Source organism: Triticum dicoccoides, chromosome 7A (assembly GCF_002162155.2).
Source record: "Triticum dicoccoides isolate Atlit2015 ecotype Zavitan chromosome 7A, WEW_v2.0, whole genome shotgun sequence".
Taxonomy (NCBI): Eukaryota; Viridiplantae; Streptophyta; class Magnoliopsida; order Poales; family Poaceae; genus Triticum; species Triticum dicoccoides.
The window spans coordinates 278801606-278809647 of NC_041392.1; positions in this window are offsets into that span (position 1 = coordinate 278801606).

Genomic DNA, 8042 nt, shown 5'->3' on the forward strand with positions numbered 1-8042 from the left:
AGCTTCTCACAAACCAGCGCTTCTCACAACAAGCATGATGGTTTATGTCGGGAATGTGCCACCTTTGGGGATGAAACGATATTCGTTGCCTCTTATTGCTTTCAAAATTTTTTGAGTGTCAACATAGAATAACAAGAGTGTTGTGTTCAATTTTGGAATTTTTCGGGGTTCGCTTGGACATTTTTATACATTAACTGGGTTTTCGAGGCATTTTATGTGCATAATTCAAATTTAAACTACATGCACATTCTCCAGCGCATATAAACTGGTTGAAAAATCAAATATGTGTCCTTGGGTGCATGCTTAGGTCCCATGCAAGAAATGAGAATGAATTTCAAACACCCCGCCACCGTCACCCGGTCGCAAACATTGAGATACCTGGTTTTTAAATTCTAGTAAATCAAAAACTCGTCTGAAATTCATGAAACTTGGCATGCTATCATGGAGCGGCATCAACATGCCGTGGTAAATTTTCTGTCCCATTTGGGGTAGGTTTGGGTATAAGCTTCTCACAAACCAGAGCTTCTCACAACAAGCGTGATGGTTTCGGTAGGGAACGTGCCACCTTTGGGGATGAAACGATATCCGTTGCCCCTTATTGCTTTCAAAAAAATTCGAGTGTCAACATAGAACAACAAGAGTGTTATGTTCAATTTTGGAATTTCTTGGGGTTCGTTTGGACATTTTTATACATTAACTGGGTTTTTCACGCATTTTATGTGCATAACTCAAATTTGAACTACATGCACATTCTCCAGTGCATATAAACTGGTTGAAAAATCAAATATGTGTCCTTGGTTGCATGCTTAGCTCCCATGCAAGAAATGAGAATGAATTTCAAACACCCATCCACCGTCACTCTGCCGCACATATTGAGATACCTGGTTTTTAAATTCTAATAAATCCAAAACTCGTCTAAAATTCATGAAACTTGGCATGCTATCATGGAGCGGCATCAACATGTCGTGGTAAAAATATGTCCCATTTGGGGCAGGTTTGGGTATAAGCTTCTCACAAACCATCGCTTCTCACAACAAGCGTGATGGTTTCGATAGGGAGCGTGCCACCTTTGGGGACGAAATGATATCCGTTGCCTCTTATTGCTTTCAAAAAATTTCGAGTGTCAACATAGAACAACAAGAGTGTGGTGTTTAATTTTGGAATTTTTCGGGGTTCGTTTGGACATTTTTATACATTAACTGGGTTTTCCAGGCATTTTATGTGCATAATTCAAATTTGAACTACATGCATGATACGTCTCCAACGTATCTATAATTTTTGATTGTTCCATGCTATTATATTATCTGTTTTGGATGTTTATGGGCTTTATTATACACTTTTATATTATTTTTGGGACTAACCTATTAACCCAGAGCCCAATGCGAGTTTCTGTTTTTTCCTTGTTTTAGAGTATCACAGAAAAGGAAAATCAAACGGAGTCCAATTGACCTGGAACTTCATGGAACTTATTTTTGGACCAGAAGAATCCCACGGAGTATCGGAGATGGACCAGGAGAGTCCCGGGCTACCCACGAGGGTGGGGGGCGCGCCCACCCCCTGGGCATGCCCCCTTGCCTCGTGGATAGCCCGGAGATCCACCGACGTACTTCTTCCTCCCATATATACCCATATACCCTAAAAACTTCAAGGAGCACAATAGATCGGGAGTTCCGCCGCCAGAAGCCTCCGTAGCCACCGAAAATCAATCTAGACCCGTTCCGGCACCCTGCCGGAGTAGGAATCCCTCTCCGGTGGCCATCTTCATCATCTCGGCGCTCTCCATGATGAGGAGGGAGTAGTCCTCCCTCGGGGCTGAGGGTATGTACCAGTAGCTATGTGTTTGATCTCTCTCTCTCTCTCTCGTGTTCTTGAGGTGATACGATCTTGATGTATCGCGAGCTTTGCTATTATAGTTGGATCTTATGATGTTTCTCCCCCTCTACTCTCTTGTAATGGATTGAGTTTTCCCTTTGAAGTTATCTTATCGGATTGAGTCTTTAAGGATTTGAGAACACTTGATGTATGTCTTGCGTGGGATGCCCATGGTGACAATGGGGTATTCTATTGATCCACTTGATGTATGTTTTGGTGATCAACTTGCGGGTTCCGCCCATGAATCTATGCATAGGGGTTGGCACACGTTTTCGTCTTGACTCTTCGGTAGAAACTTTGGGGCACTCTTTGAGGTCCTATGTGTTGGTTGAATAGATGAATCTGAGATTGTATGATGCATATCGTATAATCACACCCACGGATACTTGAGGTGACATTGGAGTATCTAGGTGACATTAGGGTTTTGGTTGATTTGTGTCTTAAGGTGTTATTCTACTATGAACCCTAGGGTTGTTTGTGACACCTATAGGAATAGCCCAACGGATTGATTGGAAAGAATAACTTTGAGGTGGTTTCGTACCCTACCATAATCTCTTCGTTTGTTCTCCGCTATTAGTGACTTTGGAGTGACTCTTTGTTGCATGTTGAGGGATAGTTATGTGATCCAATTATGTTATTATTGTTGAGAGGACTTACACTAGTGAAAGTATGAACCCTAGGCCTTGTTTCAACGCATTGCAATACCATTGACGCTCACTTTTACCATTAGTTACCTTGCTGTTTTTATATTTCCATATTACAAAAACCTTTATCTACCATCCATATACCACTTGTATCACCATCTCTTCGCCGAACTAGTGCACCTATACAATTTACCATTGTATTGGGTGTGTTGGGGACACAAGAGACTCCTTGTTATTTGGTTGCAGGGTTGCTTGAGAGAGACCATCTTCATCCTACGCCTCCTACGGATTGATAAACCTTAGGGTCATCCACTTGAGGGAAATTTGCTACTATCCTACAAACCTCTGCACTTGGAGGCCCAACAACGTCTACAAGAAGAAGGCTATGTAGTAGACATCAAGCTCTTTTCTGGCGTCGTTGCCGGGAGGTTAGCGCTTGAAGGTATATCTTTAGATCTTGCAATCGAATCTTTTTGTTTGTTATTTTAGCACTAGTTTAGTTTATAAAAGAAAACTAAAAAAATGTGGAATTGAGTTTGCTTCATACGCTTCATCTTTTTAATTTCTTTCGTGAGTATGATGGGAAGGAAAATTGTGCTCAAGTGCTATAAGAAGAATGCATTAGAATGTTTGGCACTAAATATTTGAATGATGAGCATGATTGCAATGTTGTTAGTATGAATTCCTTGAATATCCATGATGCTAATGATATGCAAAGCCACAAGCTTGGGGAAGCTATGTTTGATGAAGATGATATTTTTTGTCTCCCAAGTTTTGATGAGCAAATTTATTATGATGAAAGCATGCCTCCTATTTATTATGATTATATTGATGAAAGTGGATTTGGATATATCATGACTTTATTTTGTGATGAATCCACTATTTCGGAAGAGGTTCCAATTGATTATGAGAACAAAGTTGCTATCTATGATGATTATTGTGATGACTTGTATGCTATAAAGAATAATTATATCCATGAAACTTGTCATCATGATTTTAGTTTTCAATTGGATTATGCCTCACATGATAATTATCTTGTTGAGTTTGCTCCCACTATTATTCATGAGAAGAATTTTGCTTGTGTGGAGAGTAATAAAATTCCTATGCTTGTAGATCATGAAAACAATGCTCTATGTGATGGTTATATTGTTGAATTCATTCATGATGCTACTGAAAATTATTATGAGGGAGGAATATATGCTTGTTGGAATTGCAATAATATCAAGTTTCCTCTCTATGTGTTGAAAATTTTGAAGTGATGCTTGTTTTACCTTCCTATGCAAGTTGATTCTTGTTCCCACAAGTTGTTTTCTCACAAAATCCCTATGCATAGGAAGTGGGTTAGACTTAAATGTGCTAGTCATATTCTTCATGATGCTCGCTTTATGTTTCGATTCTTATCTTTTATGTGAGCATCATGGAAATCATCATGCCTAGCTAGGGGCGTTAAATGATAGCGCTTGTTGGGAGGCAATCCCACTTTATTTTTGTTCCTTGCTTTTTGCTCCTGTTTAGTAATAAATAATTTATCTAGCCTCTGTTATGATTGAGTTTTTATGTTTTAATTAGTGTTTGTTCCAAGTAGAACCGTTGGGAAGACTTGGGGAAAGTCTTGTTGATCTTGCTGTAAAAAAAAGAAACTTTAGCGCTCACGAGAATTGCTGCCATTGTTTATTGGAGAGTGCTATTTAGTTAATTCTTTTTGCAGATGATTAATAGATAAATTCCTCACGTCCACCATTTAATTTAGAATTTTTGGGGTTCCATAAGTTTGCGTTAGCTAAGGATTACTACAGACTGTTCTGTTTTTCGTGTGTTGTTTGCTTATTTTGATGAATCTATGGCTAGTAAAAGAGTTTATAAACCATAGAGAAGTTGGAATACAGTAGGTTTAACACCAATATAAATAAATAATGAGTTCATTACATTACTTGAAGTGGTGTTCTGTTTTCTTTCGCTAACGGAGCTTACGAGTTTACTGTTAAGTTTTGTGTTGTGAAGTTTTCAAGTTTTGGGTGAAGATTCGATGGACTATGGAATAAGGAGTGGCAAGAGCCTAAGCTTGGGGATGCCCAAGGCACCCCAAGGTAATATTCGAGGACAACCAAAAGCCTAAGCTTGGGGATTCCCCGGAAGGCATCCCCTCTTTCGTCTTCGTTCATCGGTAACTTTACATGGAGCTATATTTTTATTTACCACATGATATGTGTTTTGCTTGGAGCATCATTTTATTTTATTTAGTTTTGCTTGCTGTTTGAATAAAATACCAAGATCTGAAATTATTAAACGTTAGAGAGTCTTCACATAGTTGCATAATTATTTGACTACTCATTGATCTTCACTTATATCTTTTGGAGTAGTTTGTTGTTGCTCTAGTGCTTCACTTATATCTTTTTAGAGCACAGTGGTGGTTTTATTTTATAGAAATTAATGAACTCTCATGCTTCACTTATATCATTTTGAGAGTCTTTAGAACAGCATGGTAGTTTGCTTTGGTTATGAAACTAGTCCTAATATGATGGGCATCCAAGAGGGATACAATAAAAACTTTCATATAAAGTGCATTGAATACTATGAGAAGTTTGATACTTGATGATTGTTTTGAGATATGGAGATGGTGATATTAGAGTCATGCTAGTTGAGTAGTTGTGAATTTGAGAAATACTTGTGTTGAAGTTTGTGATTCCCGTAGCATGCACGCATGGTGAACCATTATGTGATGAAGTCGGAGCATGATTTATTTATTGATTGTCTTCCTTATGAGTGGCGGTCGGGGACGAGCGATGGTCTTTTCCTACCAATCTACCCCCCTAGGAGCATGCGCGTAGTACTTTGTTTTGATAAATAATAGATTTTTGCAATAATTATGTGAGTTCTTTATGACTAATGTTGAGTCCATGGATTATACGCACTCTCACCCTTCCACCATTGCTATCCTCTCTAGTATCGCGCAATTTTCACCGGTACCATAAACCCACCATATACCTTCCTCAAGACAGCCACCATACCTACTTATTATGGCATTTCCATAGCCATTCCGAGATGTATTGCCATGCAACTTTCCACCGTTCCGTTTACTATGACACGCTCCATTTGCTTTGCATGATCATGTAGTTGACATCATATTTATGGCAAAGCCACCGTTCATAATTCTTTCATACATGCCACTCTTGATTCATTGCACATCCCGGTACACCGCCGGAGGCATTCATATAGAGTCATATCTTGTTGTAAGTATTGAGTTGTAATTCTTGAGTTGTAAGAAAATAAAAGTGTGATGATCATCATTATTAGAGCATTGTCCAAGTGAGGAAAGGATGATGGAGACTATGATTCCCCCACAAGTCGGGATGAGACTCCGGACGAAAAAAAGAGGCCATAAAAAAAGAGAAGGCCCAATAAAAAAATAAAAAAATAAAAATAAAAAAATGAGAGAAAAAGAGAGAAGGGGCAATGCTACTATCCTTTTACCACACTTGTGCTTCAAAGTAGCACCATGATCTTCATGATAGAGAGTCTCCTATGTTGTCACTTTCATATACTAGTGGGAATCTTTCATTATAGAACTTGGATTGTATGATGGGCTTCCTCAAAATGCCCTAGGTCTTCGTGAGCAAGTGAGCTGGATGCACACCCACTTAGTTTCTTTTTTTGAGCTTTCATACACTTATAGCTCTAGTGCATCTGTTGCATGGCAATCCCTACTCACTCACATTGATATCTATTGATGGGCATCTCCATAGCCCGTTGATACGCCTAGTTGATGTGAGACTATCTTATCCATTTTGTCTTTTCCACAACCACCATTCTATTCCACCTATAGTGTTATGTCCATGGCTCACGCTCATATATTGCATGAAGATTGAAAAAGTTTGAGAACACCAAAGTATGAAACAATTGCTTGGCTTGTCATCGGGGTTGTGCATGATTTAAATATTTTGGGTGGTGAAGATAGAGCATAGCCAGACTATATAATTTTGTGTGGGTAGCTTTCTTTGGCCATGTTATTTTGAGAAGACATGATTACTTGGTTAGTATGCTTGAAGTATTATTATTTCTATGTCAATATTAAACTTTTGTATTGAATCTTATGGATCTGAATATTCTTGCCACAATAAAGAAGAATTACTTAGAGAAATATATTAGGTAGCATTCCACATCAAAAATTCTGTTTTTATCATTTACCTACTCGAGGACGAGCAGGAATTAAGCTTGGGGATGCTGATACGTCTCCAATGTATCTATAATTTTTGATTGTTCCATGCTATTATATTATCTGTTTTGGATGTTTATGGGCTTTATTATACACTTTTATATTATTTTTGGGACTAACCTATTAACCCAGAGCCCAGTGCTAGTTTCTGTTTTTTTCCTTGTTTTAGAGTATCGCAGAAAAGGAAAATCAAACAGAGTCCAATTCACCTGAAACTTCACGGAACTTATTTTTGGACCATAAGAAGCCCACGGAGTATCGGAGATGGACCAGGAGAGTCCCGGGCTGCCCACGAGGGTGGCGGGCGCGCCCACCCCCTGGGCGCGCCCCCTGCCTCGTGGACGGCCCGGAGATCCACTGACGTACTTCTTCCTCCCATATATACCCATATACCGTAAAAACTTCGAGGAGCACAATAGATCGGGAGTTCCGCCGCCAGAAGCCTCCGTAGCCACCGAAAACCAATCTAGACCCATTTCGGCACCCTGCCGAAGTGGGAATCCCTCTCCGGTGGCCATCTTCATCATCCCGGTGCTCTCCATGACGAGGATGGAGTAGTTCTCCCTCGGGGCTGAGGGTATGTACCAATAGCTATGTGTTTGATCTCTCTCTCTCTCTCTCTCTCATGTTCTTGAGGTGATACGATCTTGACGTATCGCGAGCTTTGCTATTATAGTTGGATCTTATGATGTTTCTCCCCCTCTACTCTCTTGTAATGGATTGAGTTTTCCCTTTGAAGTTATCTTATCGGATTGAGTCTTTAAGGATTTGAGAACACTTGATGTATGTCTTGCGTGGGATACCCGTGGTGACAATGGGGTATTCTATTGATCCACTTGATGTATGTTTTGGTGATCAACTTGTGGGTTCCGCCCATGAACCTATGCATAGGGGTTGGCACACGTTTTCGTCTTGACTCTCTGGTAGAAACTTTGGGGCACTCTTTGAGGTCCTATGTGTTGGTTGAATAGATGAATATGAGATTGTGTGATGCATATTGTATAATCATAGCCACGGACACTTGAGGTGACATTGGAGTATCTAGGTGACATTAGGGTTTTGGTTGATTTGTGTCTTAAGGTGTTATTCTAGTACGAACTCTAGGGCTGTTTGTGACACTTATAGGAATAGCCCAACGGATTGATTGGAAAGAATAACTTTGAGGTGGTTTCGTACCCTACCATAATCTCTTCGTTTGTTCTCCGCTACTAGTGACTTTGGAATGACTCTTTGTTGCATGTTGAGGGATAGTTATGTGATCCAATTATGTTATTATTGTTGAGAGGACTTGCACCAGTGAAAGTATGAACCCT